At 40.8% G+C, this 19311-nt stretch overlaps 1 protein-coding gene across 6 annotated transcripts in view; it reads right to left on the bottom strand.

Moving 5' to 3' along the window:
• DLGAP1 (DLG associated protein 1) overlaps window positions 1-19311 on the bottom strand; it is an 834514-nt gene that overhangs the window by 69466 nt on the left and 745737 nt on the right. The window lies entirely within an intron of this gene.

Below are 19311 nucleotides of genomic sequence, written 5' to 3'. Positions count from 1 at the left end.
AGACAACAAAGAAATGCAATATTGTGTCCTAGCACTGAGAACCATAAAAGGACTTAAAAAGCAGCTGCTACTGCTTTAAAATGGACCCAGGGTGGTGTAAGAAATAAGAAAAACTAAACTCACCTACATGACCATGCCACTCTGGTCTCCTGACATCCAGCATGGGGAATCACGTGACCACTGCAGCTATTCAGCATCCACTGATGGGCTGCAGCCTTCACTTTCTGTCCAAACAGGAAGAAATATCTCTTTTCCTGTTTTGACAGAATGTTAAAGATACAGGTGATTGGCTACATCAGTCACGAGACACCCATTCCCACCATATGTGGATACCAGGAGACTGGTTGGAAAGCAGTACTAAGTGCAAGTGTCGCTGTTATGTTAGGTGCGTATATTTTCATTTATTTTTTACACTACTCTGGGCCTATTAATGTTAGCATATAAGTTAGTGGACAACCGTTTTGACAATTTGGCCAATTCTGTACTGGACTTGCACACAAAAGTTTGGGGACTTAAGTACTGGAACCATACACATCTGTAGGTGCCCTATTACAGTTCTGTACTACACAACGTTATAATACAATCCATGGAGTTCAATAAACTGCTGTTAGGATATGTAAAAATATTATATTTAAAGGGGTTGTCCACTACTTAGATAAGCCCTCCTCATTTGCTATAATCACTCTTATAAAATAAAAGCATCCTAAACTCACGTCCAGGGCCAGCACCGTTCCAGCGCTGACAGCACTGGCTCTCCCGGGGCTTGCATGACGTTATGTCACACAAGCTCTGTAGCCAATCAGTGGCTGCTTCACTCTTACTTAGGACGAAACTGAAACCCGGAAAAAGTGAGATCTGTTGCTGCTGTCTGTTGTCCTCCGAATGTTAATTATGTCCAAAGGAAGTAAGAGTGAAGCAGCCGATGAATGGCTGCAGGGCACATGTGACGTAACAATGTCACGTAAGCGCCAGTGCCATCATCGTTGGAATGTCGCCTGAACCGGAGGTGAGTATAGGCTGCTGCTATTTTATGAGATGGAATACACCAATTAAGAAGGTGTTTTCCAAATAGTGGACAACCCCTGTAACTATAAATAATACCTTTCAGGTTTTTTTTTCTCATCCAATGTCCCTTACATCACCAGGTAATACACTGTTCATAAATGTGCCAATCACTACATGGATAGAGACTTGTACAGTGTGCCAGTATTACTATGTTTCCTGAAAAAGGTAGAGAAAAAGCATGTCCCGATTTCTTGGATAAAAACATCCAAATTTTATTCCATCTTCATTAAAAAAGCAGCATATTGTAGTATGGCCTATACTCCTTAGAAAACGCCTGACGCGTTTCTGGCGTTAGAAACGCGTCAGCTGTTTTCCTGATCTTTTCATGCTCTTGTATATATGGATATTACTATGTTTCCCTCTATGTTTGAGTAGTGCAATTTAGGCACAAATTGAGGAATATGTTTTAAGATAGAATACACAATTTATATCAGAGGCTGGATCTTGACGCAATACTCCTGAAATATAACTAACTTCCACATATCTATAACAATGCACACATCAATGACAACACATTTCTAACGCAAGTTACTTTTATCCTTTTTTTATCCTTATATGTATTCATGTATAACCAGGTAACTGAAACAATGTGCCCCGAGGACAACCTGTTAGTGTATGGAAAACAAACTGTATAGTGCTAGTTTGCTTCTTTTATTGTATTCAGTAACATGTGACATTGCCACAATTCAAGCAATTCTAATTACAAAGCAAACAGGACAGAAATGGTTTCTTTAAAGGGAATGTGTCACCCCCATGGGCGATATCAGACCTCTACTATGGCCATACAGGGTATTGAAAAGTAAATCTATACATACCTGTATGGCCCATAGTAGATGTCTGATTGCAGAGAAATCTGGTTTTATAAAGTCCCCCGGATGCCAAGCCCATGGAAAACAGAGTGGATAAAACCAGATTTCTCTGCAATCAGACCTCTGCTGTGGGCCATACAGGTAAGTATAGATTTACTTTTCTATCACCTGTATGGCCATAGTAGAGGTCTGATATCACCCAGGGGGTGTCAGATTCTCTTTAAATATTGTTATATGTAAATCAATGACCAAGGATGAAATATTCACAGAGAAAATATATTTTTATTTTGCATTCATAACAGCTCTGTGGCATGGGCTGTGCAGGTCGTAGCCTATGATTATAATATTAACATAAAGCTTCTGCAGGTTACTGAAAGTGGATGAAATATTTGTGATTCATGTCTGAACCTGCTCAATTTTATACAAACAAAATTCTCTGCACAATAAACATTGCAGGATGTGCTATGTCCTGTATTTGCATCTGATCCCCTTGTGCACAGCACTTCACTTTCATGTAGCTAAGGTTACATATTGCAAATGAAAACATTTATCTCTGTCACAAAAGGTGACATCACAATAGTCTGCAGCGGTTTGGACCCTGTTCAGTGTTTGCATTCCTCTTTTGATAAGTCAGGTCTGTCACTAACAGATAAATCCGTTCCTTTGAAGGCGTGGGAACATAGGTAGAGGGAATGCACATGCTTCACAGTAACATGAACCATTGCTTTGGAGTTCTATAGAATAGTTAAAGCTACAGTGCTGCATACTTGTCAAGTCAATAAAGTTGGCACGTGGTTGGACTTTGATGTTGAAGCAGTGAAATCAAAAGGATTGGTTACTAACGAATATATTTACAGTGCTCAGCATAAATGAGTACACAGATTTGTCAGAAAACATTTATTTTCCTTTCAGAATCAACATTTTCTATGGGATACCATATTAAAAAATACTCCCACAAATGTTGACCATTGTTTGCAAACAAGATTTGTTAGTTTTCACGCCAAAAAAACTAAATTTTCCTAACAAATTCTTTCAAGAAAATGTTGCAAAAGTGAGTACACCCCAATGAAAGTTTTATGAGCAAAGCTACAGTTTAGACTACAATATTCTAATTAACAAGAATTCAGCCACAGGTGTCCAGCAGACAGTATAAAAGAGCATTACTTAACAAAGAAAACTCCTTCCCATTTCATACTGTCAGCAATGGCACCACATGGAAGAGAAATGTCACAAAACCTGAGAAAAAAATCATTTCTTTACACAAGAAAAGTGAAGGCTACAAGAACATCAGCAAAGTTTTACTTATCAATTAGAATACTGTAGCAAAAGAGGTACAAAAATTTAACAAAGATGGAACTGTAACCATCTCACAGAGATGTCCAGGCCGACCATGGAAGTAAACACCTAAACTGGAGCATCTTCTGATGAGAAGGATTGAAGAAAATTAACATGCAAGTTCACTGTAGTAAGCTAAAGAAGTAGTGATAATGATCCAGAACACATATATAACGCCACTGTTGTATTTCTGAAGAACAAGGTGAAAGTGATGCAGTGGCCAAGTGTGTCTCGAGTCCTAATCTGAACGCAAACCGAACACCTATGGGGAATTCTGAAGAGGCAAGTTGAGTATCACTCAGCATCCAGGATCTAACAGAGGTCGTTCTTACAGAATGGAAAAATATAGATGTTTGTATGGGTTTGCTCTGGGAGCTCCGGTTTCCTCCCAAACTCCAGACATACTAATAGGAATCTAGATTTTGAGCCCCAATGGGGACAGTGCCAATAATGTCTGTAAAGCGCTGTGGAATTAATGGCGCTATATAAGTGAGTAAAATAAATAAATGTTGCAACATGTCACCAACTTGTTTATTTCATGCCTAGAAGACTTGGTGCTGCCCTTAAAAATGCTGGAGGGCCTACAAAATCCTAGATTAGTAGTTTTTGATGTAGGGTGGAATTCAGTCTTGTCAAAATTTTGTATATTGTTGTGTTAAGTGAAATACTGATTAAAATCTTTTCAATGGGGGGTGTACTCATTTATGCTGAGCACTGTATATTTGTGTGTATATACAGTCATGGAAAAACCTAAGTACACCCTCTTTGAATTCTATGCTTTTATGTATCAGGACATAAAAAAACCTCAGGTCGTTAGAAAGCCTTGCAATTTGGAAAATATAACCTCAAATGAACAATAACAAATTACACTGTCATTATTTCTTTACAAAAAAAGAGGCCAAAATGCAGAAGCAGTGTGTGAAAAATTAAGTACATCCCCTGAATTAACAGCTTGTACTACCACATTCAGAAGCAATAACTAAGTTTTTCTCATTCATATATATATATATATATATATATATATATATATATATATAGTACAGACCAAAAGTTTGGACACACCTTCTCATTTAAAGTTTTTTCTGTATTTTCATGACTATGAAAATTGTACAATCACACTGAAGGCATCAAAACTATGAATTAACGCATGTGGAATTATATACTTAACAAAAAAGTGTGAAACAACTGAAAATATGTCTTATATTCTAGGTTCTTCAAAGTAGCCACCTTTTGCTTTGATGACTGCTTTGCACACTCTTGCCATTCTCTTGATGAGCTTCAAGAGGTAGTCACCGGAAATGGTAGTCACCCCTTTCTGACGTTTGACCTAACAGTACATCATGGTGACCTGGGCCGATTGGACCAATGACTTACTATTAGGTCATACGGGGATCGCGCCCGCACACAAGCGGTGTGGGGCGATCGCCGGGTGTCAGCTGATAGTCACAGCTGACACCCGGTGCTATGTGCAGGGAGCGGTCCCGCACCGCTCCCGGCACATTAACTCCCTCAATGCTGCGATCGAAGTCGATCGCAGCATTGCGGTGGCAGGTGGAGGTGATCGTGATACTCACCTCTCCTGCCGGCCTCCAGCGCTGTCTGCCGCGGCTTCCCGGATGTTGCCATGACGACCCGATGTCGTCATGACAACATCCGGGTCAATAGACAGCAGGAAGATATTTTGGTCATGCGCAGTGCATATCTTTGCATCAGCAGCACTAACAGCCTGTATAGCACAGGGATAGTGCTCCATCCCTACGCTATGCAGGCGATCAGAATAAAAAAACTGAAAGTCCCAGAGTGGGACACAGAATAAAAATAATTTGTAAAAATATAAAAAAATAAATAAAAAAAATAATCCACCAAAAATAAAAATATAATGTACCCATCAATAAATATTATCATAAAAAAAACAAACAATAAAAGTACACATATTTGGTATCCCCGCGTCCGGAACGACCTGACCTATAAAACTGTCCCACTAGTTAACCCCTTTAGTAAACACGGTAAAAAAAATAAAAAAGACGGAGCAAAAAACAATGCTTTATCATCATACCGCCAACCAAAAAATGAAATAACACGCGATCAAAAATATAAATAAAAATGGTACCGCTGAAAACGTCATCTCGTCCCGCAAAAAAACAAGCTGCCATACAGCTCCATCAGCCAAAAAATAAAAAAGTTATAGCTCTCAGAATAAAGAGATGCAAAAAAATATTTTTTTCTATAATATAGCTTTTATTGTGTAAAAGCGCCAAAACAAAGAAAAACTATATAAATGTGGTACCGCTGTAAACGTACTGACCCGAAGAATAACGCTGCCTTATCAATTTTACCACACGCGGAACAGCATAAAAAAAAAACATAAAAACTATTTTGGAATTGCTGGTTTTTGTTTATTCTGCCTCCCAAAAATCGGAATAGTAAGCGATCAAAAAAAATGTCAAGTGCCTGAAAATGGCACCAATAAAAACGTCAACTCATCCCGCAAAAAACAAGCCGTCACATGACTCTCTCAAAATATGGCGATGCAAAAACTAAATTTTGCAAAATAATGCGTCTTTTAGTGTGGGACAGCTGTCAATCATAAAAACCCGATACGATTCTGGTATCGCTGTAATCGCACCGACCGGAAGAATGAAGTCATCTAATCACTTACACCGCACGAGGAACGGCGTGAAAAAATAAACTCTAGGGTTAGGGTTAGGGTTGGGCTAGGGTTAGGGTTGGGCTAGGGTTAGGGTTGGGCTAGGAATTTTTTTCAAAAGTAAAAAAAAAAAAAGATGATGATATGGCGACTAGTGTTGTGCGCAAGTGCTCGCTACTTTAGTTTGCATCGGGTGCTCTGGTATGCACTGAGTATCGCGGGTGCTCGAGTGACCTGCTCGAGTCTCTGCCCCATATGCTTCGTGGCCAAAAAAACTTGCGGGGATTGCCTGCCATGCACGAGCGATCCCCGCATGTTTTTTTTTGGGTGTCTAATAACCATGAAACATGCGAGCTGGGACTCGAGCATGTCACTCGAGCACCCGTGATACATGGTGCATACCCGTGTACCTGATGCCCACTCAAGTAGCGAGCACTTGCGCTCAAGACTAATGACAACTTATTCAATATGATGACCTAATGTTATCAAATTCTGTGTCGTACCTCTGGGTTCAAAATGTTCACTATACCCTTTGATAAAATCCTTGAGGGGTGTAGTTTCCAAAATTGGGTCACTTGTGGGGGGGTTTCTACTGTTTAGGCACATCAGGGGCTCTCCTAATGCGACATGGCGTCCGCTCTCAATTCCAGCCAATTTTGTGTTCAAAAAGTCACACAATGCTCCTTCCCTTCTGAACTCTGTCGTGCGCCCAAACACTGTATTTTCCCCACATATGGGGTATTGGCGTACTCAGGAGAAATTGCACAACAGTTTTTGGGGTCCATTTTCTCCTCTTACCCTTGTGAAAATAAAAAAATTCGGGCTAAAACGTTATTTTTATGGAAAAAGTTTGATTTTTTTATTTTCACGGCTCCATGTTATAAACTTCTGCAAAGCACTTGGGGTTCAGGGTGCTCACCACACATCTAGATAAGTTCCCTGAGGGAACTCCAAACGCAACATGGCGTCCGCTAATTATTCAAGCAAATTTTACATTCAAAAAGTCAAATGGCGCTCCTTCTCTTCCGAGCTCTGCCGTGCGCCCAAACAGTGGTTTTCCCCCACATATGGTGTATCGCTGTGCTCAGGAGGAATTGCACAACAAATTGCATGGTGCAATTTCTCTTGTTACCCTCATGAAAATGCAAAATTGGAGGCTGAAAAACATTTTTGTTGCAAAAATGTGAAAATGTTATTTTCACGGCTCCATGTTATAAACTTCTGCAAAGCACTTGGGGGTTCAGGGTGCTCACCACACATCTAGATAAGTTCCCTGAGGGGTCTACTTTCCAAAATGGTGTCACTTGTGGGGGATTCCACTGTTTAGGCACATCAGGGGCTCTCCAAATGCAACATGGCGTCCGCTAATTATTCAAGCAAATTTTACATTCAAAAAGTCAAATGGCGCTCCTTCTCTTCCAAGCTCTGCCGTGCGTCCAAACAGTGGTTTTTCCCCACGTATAGGGTATCTGCATTCTTAGGAAAAATTGTACAACAAATTTAGGGGTCCATTTTTCCTGTTACCCCTGCGAAAATAAAAAAAATTGGGTCTAAAGTAACATTTTTGTGAAAAAAGTTAAATGTTAATTTTGTTCTTCCACATTCCAAAAATTCCTGTGAAGCAGCTGAATAAAGTTCTTGAATGTGGTTTTGAACACCTTGAGGGGTGCAGTTTTTAGAATGGTGTCACTTTTGGGTATTTTCTGTCATAAAGACCCCTCAAAGTGACTTCAAATGTGATGTGGTCCCTAAAAAAATGGTTTTGTAAATTTTGTTGGAAAAATGAGAAATCGCTGGTCATCTTTTAACCCTTATAGCTCCCTAATAAAAAAAAATTGGTTCCAAAATTGTGCTGATATAAAGTAGACATGTGGGAAATGTTATTTATTAACTATTTTGTGTGACATATCTCTCTGATTTAAAGGCATACAAATTCAAATTTTGAAAATTTCAACATTTTCTAAATTTTCGCCAAATTTTTGTTTTTTTTTCACAAATAAACCCAAGTAATATCGAAGAAATTTTACCACTATTATGAAGTACAATATGTCACGAAAAAAGAATATCAGAATCAGCGGGATCCGTTGAAGCGTTCCAGAGTAATTACCTCATAAAGTGACAGTGGTCAGAATTGTAAAAATTGGCCTGGTCATTAACGTGCAAACACCCTCGGTGGTAAAGGGGTTAAGTGCTAATTCACAAATAGCCTATTTGATTTTGTTGATGAAACTTCCTCTGTATGCCATAATCCCCAAAAAAGTGTATGATGGAAATAAAAGTAAACTTGTATAAGTTCGGTATAGAAAGAAGATGGGTCACAGAACAGTTTCTTCTGGTGATTTCTGTATATTCTTGATTCCCTCCCCATTTTAGCATGTATTTCTTTGGTACTTTGTGTTCCATTTAGTGACTTGTTTATTCACACTGTACAAGCTCATTGCTCTGCTCACTATTTCATCTATGGTTCATTGGGATCCTTTGATCTCCTGCCCAGGGGTTCATTCTTTATTTGGACAATATCATATTTTCTATAACACAAGGTTATAACAATTCATTTTTATGTATTTTGTGCCACAATTGGCATAGTTATTTTTTGGCAAAGTGAGAGACTGTTGACAGAGAATGAAGTTTATTACAAGCGTCTATTATAGAACTCAGTGCACAAATCAACAATAGCAATATACAGTACTTCTTTATTGTACTTTTAAAGTGTATTTGCCACTAAGAAAAAAAGGTAATATAAGTAACTGAATTGGTGAATTACTAGAAGATCTATTCTGAGAGTTACTCGTTGCTGATGTGGCCAGTAATCTAGGCAACTATCAGTAAACTATAACATTAAAAATCCCATCCTTTCTTGTGAACGGAGAGGATGATTTTTTTAAATTTCTTGCTAAAGGGAATCTGTCAGCAGGTTTTTGTCACCTCATCTGAGAGAAGCATGATGTAGGCAAAGAGAAGCTGAATCCAACGATGTATTACTTAGTTTACTGGGTGGAGTAGTTGTGACACAATCCGAGTTCTTAAGCCCCAGTCTCACATAGCAATATCGCTAGCGAGATCGCTGCTGAGTCACGGTTTTGGTGACGCAACAGCGACCTCACCAGCGATGTCGCTATGTGTGACACTTTGCAGCGATCAGGCCCCTGCTGTGAGGTCGCTGATCGCTGCAAAGTGTCCTGGACCATTTTTTGGTCGTTGGGCTCCCGCTGGCCAGCACACATTGCTGTGTGTGACCAGCGGGACCAACGATTAGGCTGGTATCCATGGTAAACATCTGGTTACTAGGGGCACGTGCGCACTTAGTAACCCGCTGTTTACCATGGATACCACTCTGCTACGGTGCGCGGGAGGTTACCGTTCACCTTAGCAGAGTCGTATCCATGATAAACATCGGGTTACTAAGTGCGCGTATGCCCCTAGTAACCCGATGTTTATCATGGATACGACTCTGCTAAGGTGAACGGTAACCTCCCGCGCACCGTAGCAGAGTGGTATCCATGGTAAACAGCGGGTTACTAGGGGCACAGGCGCACTTAGTAACCCGATGTTTATCATGGTTACGAGCCTGCTCCTGCTTCAGCAGCAGGCTGGTAACCGGGAGCAGGACATTGTGGAACGATTCTTTTCACTATGTCGCTGCTCCGCTGATCGCTGGTGAGCCTGCCTGTTTGACAGCTCACCAGCGATGTATTAGCGACGCAGCAATGATCCCTGACAGGTCGTATCGTTGTCGGGATCGCTGCTGCATCGCTTAGTGTGACGGGGCCTTAAGATGTAGGATGAAGCAGAGCTGAGAAAGCTAACCCCGCCCACACCAGTCTCTGTATGTACATTATCTCTTAACAGTAAGCTGCTTATCACAGGAGGGGGCGGAGTCAGATGAATACTTGCTCCGCTAGTCCCAGCAATGATAATGTCCGAGTGATAAAACCTTCACTGTAAGTAAATAATAGCACACAGGCTGATAAATGACACATTGTTGAATTCTGTGTTTTAATCCCTACCCCATGCTGTCTTCAGATTATATCGCGAAAACCTTCTAAGAGCCCCGTCACACTAAGCGACGCTACAGTGATCCCGACAACGATACGACCTGTCAGGGATCGTTGCTGCGTCGCTATGTGGTCGCTGGTGAGATGTCAAACAGTCAGATCTTCCCAACGACGCAGCAACGATACGGCGACCCGTAACGATCTGTATAACGATGCACGCCTATGTGTTTCTGTGTCTGAGTCGTCAACAAAGTAGTTGGTAAGGTGTCAAACGCACCGATGCATGCTACCCAGCGGGGCTTCAATGATCAAAGAAATGTCCAGACCACTCCGACACGACCAGCAATCTCACAGCAGGGGCCTGGTCGCTGCAAAGTGTCAAACGTAGCGAGATCGCTACTGAGGTCGCTGTTGCGTCACAAAACTTGTGACTCAGCAGCGATCTCGCTAGCGATCTGTCTCTCTTAGTGTGACGGGGCCTTAACAGATTCCCTTTAATCCTTTTTATGAATGGGGAATAATGTTTCTTTTTTTTTAGTACAAAAGAAAATGTCTTACAATCTAGACTTTTAAGTGCGACTGTCTGCCTCACGAAGTGTGCGTGTTACTTTTTTTTTTTGCACATCTGTTTTACTAGTCAAATTTTACATTCATACACACCACACTAATACAGTGCCCGGTTGATGGCGCTGGCTTTTTGGCCATGTATCTATCTAGCATTACTTATAATCGCATCATTTTTTGAAAAATGTTGAATTTTGTTAAAAAAATATTTAAAAAAGGAGACCTTTAACTGTGCATGTCTCTATTTGTACACCTGTTTTACTAGTCCAATTTGACAACCAAACATACCAGGGCTATAATACAGCCTGCGGTCATTTTTTTTATTTATTTGACTCGAATATATAACACCATCACATCCTGCAGCACTTTACCAACATCATCATCGCTGTCCCCATTGAGGAATGAATTTCCTTTCAGAATGCCTTTGGCGTGTACAAACTCCTTGCAGATGTTGCTCTTGGTGGGACATGAACCCAGGACCCCAGTGCTGTACAGCTACTGTGCTAACCACTGGGTCACCATGCTACACATTCTAATTCCTGTACATCCCTACCTAGCATTTCTTATTACATCCTTTTTGGGAAATATTGAATAATTGGGGTTGAAAACATTGTCAAACATTAATTATAGTGTTGTATAAGATGTATGGTAAGTGAAAAAGTAGCAACAGCAATGCATGGGGTTGTGTAAAAGAAAATAAAACCATTACCATGGCTAAGAATGTGGGAGCCATTAGCAGAATCACCACCACCACCACTGGCACCAGCCAACTGGGCAGCAGTACTAACAAACTCAGGCCACATAATGGCCTCTTTGCTTCTGGAAAGTATATTAATGAGGAGGAAGAGGAGGGCGTTATTGAATATATGGACCATTAAATGTCTCAGTCACAGCAGCCTTATTTTACCTTTGACACCATCAGTCTGAGTACGTGTTCTTCACAGAATGGTCTGTCTGATCAAAAATGACTTAAAAGGATAATTTTTGGACTCTTTATTTTAATAAAAAAACATGAAATGTCTGTCAGTGCACTGTATTATTAAGTGGGCTGTTGGTTACTACCGGGCTACTGTCCATTTCTATGGTGAAGTTGCTTTGATATTACTAAGTTTGTTTTTTTGTTAATGAGCTTGAAAGTGGTTGAATAGAGTCTTCAGAGACCTCAGCGTGTCCCACACCTCTTTTCAGGGCAATTAGAGGCTTGGCAGTATTGTGATTTGCTGCCAATTACATTTTTTGGAAAAATTGGTCGAACTTGATGAATTTTAATTTCAAAATATTCACTCATCTCTACATCTACGTGCCACCATTTTTTAGATGGTTTGATCTGCAAATTGCATCAAAAACCAACATGTTTGACAATAATCCGTCACCCTAAAAACAGACAAGTGAACATGGCCATAGAATATAATGGGCATGTGTTCTATCCATAAAAAACACAGATAGAATACATGTTTGAAGTACAGGCGTGTGTGAATGGGGCCTTAGGCTTATTCATATGTAATATAATGTATATTAAGAAAATGCATCTGAAATGGTTAATGCTAAAATAGCAAGCGCCAACATGCATGCTCCCACAACCCACAGTCCTGCTCCATCTGTGCATCTATTGTTGCTTCAAATGAAAGTTTTTCTAACAGGACAACAATGATCTCTTTCATGTATTGGAAGATGTCTTAGTCACCTGAATGTCACTGTGGATAACCGGAGTGCACCAGCTTACGTGCCATCAGCCTGACACACCAGTGAGTTGTAAGCTTCATTTCTGAAAGCAGTTACCGTAATTCAGAAGTAATTATCCACTGCTCTAGATAATGCAGTATATCTAATGCTTAGGACTTTTGTTGCTTTCCCTTTGTAGCAATCTGAGTCATTCATTTTCTTGCATGACTTCACAGAAAAGAAGGCAAGCCACCGCAGGATTATACACAGTATCCATTTGTAGAAGAACCCATCTTTGATGAGACTTGTTAGAGGCCTTCAGATGTAGGTTTTGGTGACCATTAGTGAAGCCTGTAGAGTCGGCGTCTCTGCCTCCTGCCGGGCAGAGACGCCGATCCCCTCATCGCCGTGGTCCCGGTCCAGCGTCCTCCGGCTCCCCTGCTGCATCTGCCCGGGGTGCGCGCACCACTCGCAGTTCCCCGGGCACTGCGTGCGCTCCCTCCCTCTTAAAGGGGCCGTGCGCACCGTCCTAAAGAGTCCTCAGCCAATAGCCGGAGGACTGCTCCTATATAAGGCACCTCCTCCAAAATGGAGGTGCCTATGCAAGGTTGTTGTTTGTTGCTAACACTCTCCTCAGCCCTCAGGTTCCAGTGCCCGCCAGCCTATCAGCCGTGCCCGCCAACCTGTCTATCAGCCGTGCCCGCCAGCCTGTCTATCAGCCGTGGCCGCCTGCCTGTCTACCTGCCGTGCCCGCCTGCTTGCCTTCCCGCATCACCTGCCTGTCTACCAGCCATGCTCATCTGCTGTGCCTGTCGGCTTCAGCCATCAGTCCCGTGGGTTCACCTTCCCGGTCCCTCCTTGGTTCACGGAGTCGACTAAGCCCTGGCCAGGGTCGGTCTCGGTAGGCAATTAGTTACGCTCCTCTGGTCCCTCCTTGCAGCACAGCACAGAGGTTCCACCACCCGGATCCGTAACAAAGCCTAACCTTGTTTATTAGAAAATTACACAAATAACAGTTCCTAAATGTATTCCATACGTGGTATAGTTAAGATAGATTTGTCCATCAAATTCAACCTAGTAAAGATTATGGAAGAAGAAATAAGAAGCGAATCCTAGTTTTCTATTGTTATTTGCATTGGTACCTTGAGGCTGGGGTCCAAGATAGCAGCCTCTTTCTAAAAGTAACAACAGGTTTGCACTGTATAATTAGAAACTCATTGTAAACTTCTTACAATTCTTAATAATAATAATAATAATAATAATAATAATATTAAATGAATAATAATTAAAGGGATAATCTCAACATTGCTCTCTCTTCAGGAGCACACGACTCCCCTGCCTCCCGACTTCCTGCTCATGGAGGGCGGTGTGCTCCTGATTAACAGTACGCGCGGCAGCCTGGTTGCGCCTCTGGTCAGAACTGTACATTCTCTCATGCTGCAAGCAGAGGCAGCTTCGCTTCTGCAGCATCCAAGACACTCAGTTGTACTGAAACGTTCTGGATCCAGTGATCCATGTAGCTTCAGAACAGCACTTGCAAGCTCTATAGCAAAGCCTCTTTGCAAGGAGACCATCCACTTCTGATAGACTGATGAGGTGGCCGTCACCTGGGCAACGAGGTAAATTACAAAGTTGTTTGTTTTTACAAGAAGTTAGCAATTTTAATAATTTATAATATTGAGACAACCCCTTTAATTCTTCTTTATTACACAAGAATTGCTAAAACGCTTCAGGACTTCAGTATGTTTAAATAGTGCTCATGGATAGTGAATGTAAATAAGCTACTGTATAAATGGATTCCCAAAATGGCATCAGCTACTTCCTCTATTGCACAGGTGTTTAAAGGGTTATTCCCAAACTAAAAATGTATCCCCTATTCAGAGGGTTATTAGCTGTTTTTTTGGGGTTCTGAGACCTCCAGCAATACGGAGAAAAAATGTTTGTGAACCCAAGAATGGACCTACAATGGGTACGGAAAGTATTCAGACCCCTTTAAAATTTTCACTCTTTGTTTCATTGCAGTGATCTTGGGGTTCTTCTTTACCTCTCTCACCAAGGCTCTTCTCCCACGATTGCTCAGTTTGGCTAGACGGCCAGGTCTAGGAAGACTTCTGGTGGTCCCAAACTTCTTCCATTTAAGGATTATGGAGGCCACTGTGCTCTTAGGAACCTTGAGTAATGCAGAAATTCTTTTGTAACCTTGGCCAGATCTGTGCCTTGCCACAATTCTGTCTCTGAGCTCCTTGGGCAGTTCCTTTGAGCTCATGACTCTCATTTGGTCTGACATGCAGTGTGAGCTGTGAGGTCTTATATAGACAGGTGTGTGCCTTTCCAAATCAAGTCCTATCAGTTTAATTAAACACAACTGGACTCCAATGAAGGAGTAGAACCATCTCAAGGAGGATCACAACGAAATGGACAGCAAGTGACTTAAATATGAGTGTCTGAGCAAAGGGTCTGAATACTTATGACCATGTTATATTTCAGTTTTTCTTTTTTAATAAATTTGCAAAAATTTCTACATTTCTGTTTTTTTTTCAGTCAAGATGGGGTACAGAGTGTACTTTAATGAGAAAAAAAATGAACTTTTTAGAATTTACCAAATGGCTGCAATGAAACAAAGAGTGAAAAATTTAAAGGGGTCTGAATACTTTCCATACCCACTGTATGTATTTTTATCTTTAATGGAGCAGAGGTGCACATGCTCGACCACCGCTCTATTCATTGTCTATTGGACTGCTAGAGAAAACTGAGTGCAGCGCTCTGTTATTTCTGACAGTCACATAGACGATGAATCGAGCAATAGCTGAGCAGGTGCACCTCTGCTCCTATAATGATCCGTTGTCAAGATCCCATTCTCTGATGGACCTCCAGCAATCAGTAAGTTATCCTCTATGTGGAATAACCCTGTAAAGCTACGTTCCCACAATGAGCTTTTGCTGAATTTTTGATGTTGCAGATGTTTTGCACAATTTCTGCACCTAGTAGATAAATTAGGTTACTTGCATTTTTTCACTGCGTTTATGAATGCATTTTTTTATATGTGTTTTTATTGTATTTTTGGTGCTGCGTTTTTTTTTGTCTCTTGTTGGTATGTCATGTTATAAATAAAGCAGCTTTTTTGTGATATTTTCTGGTATTTGGTTTTGACAAAACTTTATTGATACATCCGTGTGGGGATTACATGCTGTTTTGATGCGTTTCTGCTGCGGAATCCCACTAAAAGAACATGCTTTTTTTTTACCTGCGGATAACCCGCATCTAATGCTAGTCTATGGGAAAAATCTGCACATAAAACTCAGCGTACCTGCAAGAGAAATTGACATGTTGTGGGCTTAAATCACACACCGCAGGTCAGTTTACAGTAAAAAAAAGTTTTCAGTAAAAAAAAAATTTCTATGAATCCCATCCATTTTGTTGGAACTGTAAGACGCTGCGTTTTTGACTCAGCCAAAATGCATAGCACCAAAAACTCACCAAAAGCTCATGGGCACAAAGCTTAAAGTGCCCAGCACAGGAGCAGATACAAACAGCAGAATCTCTTATATTTCAGCTAGTGGAGGACTCTTTTAACAACTGCACAGTAGAAGACACAGCCTCCACCACCTTGAGAATTTATGGATGCCGCAGTTGGCTTATAAACAATGCGAGCTATATAAACCTTCACAAAGGGATACACCATGAAATGGGATATCCATAAGATTTGCCATAGATGTCTCAGATCCGGTTCCCACCCCTGGGAGCCACCCCTGTATAAAGAATAGGTTTCCCTCAGCCACGATCCCACCTGGTAAAGCAGATGTGCAGAATGGAGATGTGGTCGCACATTTGCACATCTATAGCCAGTTATAGTCAGTCTGCTTACAAAACAAATATAGGCATTTTCCAAAGAGAAAAAAAAACGGTAAAGCAGGATCATGTATGTTTATAAAGGGTAAATTCCTTAAAAAACAAAAACAAATCAGTAAGAAAATGGTTAAACTATTGATCTAAAGTGGGCTCCACCCTGAGACACTGCTGTACAATCTGCAGAATCTTGTTTGGAAAGGTGAATGTCACAAAACTATAATTTACAGATGAGTCAGCCCAGGATGGAAAAGAAGAGGTTGAATGGAGCAGAATATAAAGATGGTACAATGCAGAGCGGACTGGGAGCTTCCTGTGGCAGCAGGGGCTGACTGATACATTATTTTCCCATTTTGGAATGTGTAGCACAGATTAAAAGGAACCTGTCAGCAGGATTTTGCTAAGTAAACTACAGGCAGTGTCATGTTGGGGCTGTTGCACTGATTAAAATGATACCACAGAAAGCTCCCAGTCCGCACTGCATTATACTTTTATCTTTATATTCTGCTCCATTCAACCTCTTCTTAGCAAAATACTCCTGACAGGTTCTCTTTAAAGAAGGTTTCTACTACTATGGTGATTTATGCTCAGGATAGATCATTCTATATCATATCAGTGGGGTCCAACAATCAACACCCCCACTGATCAGTTGTCACCAGCTCCAAAAGCGGCAGGATTTATGAATGGAGAAGAACACATACGGCTCCACACAGTTTAATGGCTGCTTCTGGGTACTGCAGATCAACTCCTATTCATTTGAACTGGCCTAAGGCTAATTCAGAAGTTCATAGTGTGTATACAGTATGTGCCGGAAAAGAAAATGTTAATTTAACATTAAAAAATTTTAAAAAAAGAATAATCAGTTTTCACATTCGATTTTTCTAAAATAAAATCAAATACATAACATTCTTTGAACACCGTTATTTCATTATTTTAATGCTTGCAAAAAAAAAAACAACCATGAATCTCATAGTTCATAGTTTTTCTTTTCAAGCATCTTGTGGTGTTTTTATTTTACTACACTTGTAGTATATGTTGTTTTTCTGGTGTTTATGAAGTCTTACATAAAAGCCTTTGGAAACGAGAGGCAGAAAAAAAATATTAAAGTAGAAGCTTTACCTGGACTGAAAAAAAAACAAAAAGCAAGTGAAATTATCAACTCAAGTTTGGTTGTAATTTTTGAGGATTTTTCCATTTTCTTCTATGGAAATGTCACTATTTTCATAGTGCTACCAATGGTGACACAGATAGTTTCCTTTGTGTGTATTCTTCTTTGAGGCTATTTCACCTTTATTGATCTGTCATTTGTATATTAGTTATGGGATTGTCAGCAATCTCTAATATGCTACTATTACCCCAAATACTCTCTTTCCAACCAGCAGCAATTTAGGTAATAGGCAAGATCAAGTTTCCTGTGGCGGCTCTGCCTGGTACCATCAGTAAAATACAGACTGTTTACCATGCCTGCATTCTCTAAAGAGCGAGTGAGCATCTGTCATGATGTGTTAATGGACATAACAACAGCCCCTCGTCTCTCCTCAATGACAGAATGCAGACACCATAAAAGTTGCCTGTAGTTACTGGGAATCTGACTTCCTCTCATCTGTTACACTGTTACTCTCCTTGTGAGTTAAAGGGATGGTTCGAAAGGAATATTGATTTTCATCCAAAATGTCTCTCTATTTCAATAATAGTTTTTCTAACATGATGTTATTAAAAAAAGTCCCTACCCTTTCCACTCTAATCGAACTGCTTTATTTTATTTTGTTACCTATTTCCGTTTTGATGACTCTTCGTTTGAGAATCCCCAGTGCATGCTGGGATACTGAAAGGGGGTGTCATCAGGGGACAGAGGCTGCAGTCACTGCTACAGCAGCGGTCCCCTTCCTGAAATGAAGAGTCATCAACCCTTTCAGGGACTGGACTAGTCCCCGCTGCAGTGAACATGTGTTGGTTGTCTCCCTTCTTACTGTGCAATATTCTTCCCAGTGACAGTATGCTCGCAAGCTGGCTCTAATTAGAAGTGATGAGATGGCAGAAGAGTGCACTGTCAGTGTGCATTGTAAGGAGAGAATGCGGTGAACAGAGATCAGCCCCATCCCAAAACAAACGTCACTTTCGGGGCAGGGCAGGTGTCTGCTTGCTGCGTGCCCTCCTTACAATGTGCACTAACAGTGCGCTCTGTTGCCGGTTTGTCACTTTTCTTTAGAGCTAGCAAGAAAGAGCAAAGTAACTGTGCACTGTGAAGAATATTGCACAGTATGAAGGTAGATCGTACTGACCATACGTTGAAATTGACAACCGACGCATGCACAGTGCAGCAGGGACTAGCCCAGCCCCTGAAATGAACGTCACTGATGACGCTTCGCTTCAGGGTGGTGACAGAGGCCGTGTCAGTGACCGCAGCCTCTGTCCTCTATGATGTCCCATTTGAGTATCCCAGCATGCACTGGGGATTCTCAAATGAAGTGTCAACAAAACGGAAATAGGTAATAAAATAAAGCAGTTAGATTAAAGGGAGAAGGGTATAGACTTTTCAATTAAGCCATATTAGAAAAACTATTATATTATTAAAATAAATAGAGAGACAGGATAAAAATCAAAATTAGTTTCGGACCACCCCTTTAAGGGTAATGGAAGCATATTAGTCAGTATTTGTATATCAATCTTTGTATTCCAGACTAGTTATTTCCTGTAAGTTATATCCCTTGTTATAATGGACTTTACAGTATGTCTGTGTTATGTCCAAAAATCCAGAAAATAGGGGGTTACAAATGTGTCTATTTATAAAGGTACTGACACAGTGAGAATGTGCTGGAAGTGCACCTTAAAACGCAATGGAGTCCAATGATAAAGTCATTCTCCTATACTCTATACTAAGTCCAACTGTGTTCAGCTCTGAAGACAAGTCAGCTGTAAATCCTTTAGACCTGCAGGATACATAGCACCGAGATCCTCCCATGAGAAGTGAACAGAGGGCAGTGATGAGTGACCGGTCAAGAAGAAGGTTAAAAGGTCATGAGACAAAACAAGCTGTGACATTCCTTCCATTAGTATCAGTGGGGGTAGCTTTCCAGGGAGGATAATGAATGCACCTTTATTATCTTTTCTCGCTTTTTACTTTTTTTTTTTTTTATGTAAATTAAACTTATTTCAAAATAAGGATAATATAGAATTAAGAACACAATCCTAGATCTTCCAATTCCAGATCCAGTTAGTGAATCCTGCATTGAGCAGAGGGTTGGACACGATGACCCCAGAGATCCCTTCCAACTCTAACATTCTATCATTCTTCGATCTGTGAGTTTCTGTATAATTCTGTCAGTTGATCCACACTTGCTCCTCAGCAGCAGATTACAAGCTGTCACTAGGTCAACATTCATTACTA

Source organism: Phyllobates terribilis, unplaced genomic scaffold (genome assembly GCF_046119375.1).
Source record: "Phyllobates terribilis strain yellow unplaced genomic scaffold, ASM4611937v1 Scaffold_4__5_contigs__length_816908805, whole genome shotgun sequence".
NCBI classification, from domain to species: Eukaryota; Metazoa; Chordata; class Amphibia; order Anura; family Dendrobatidae; genus Phyllobates; species Phyllobates terribilis.
The sequence above is the reverse complement of the archived record's forward strand: the minus strand, read 5'-3'. Positions and strand labels throughout refer to the sequence as shown.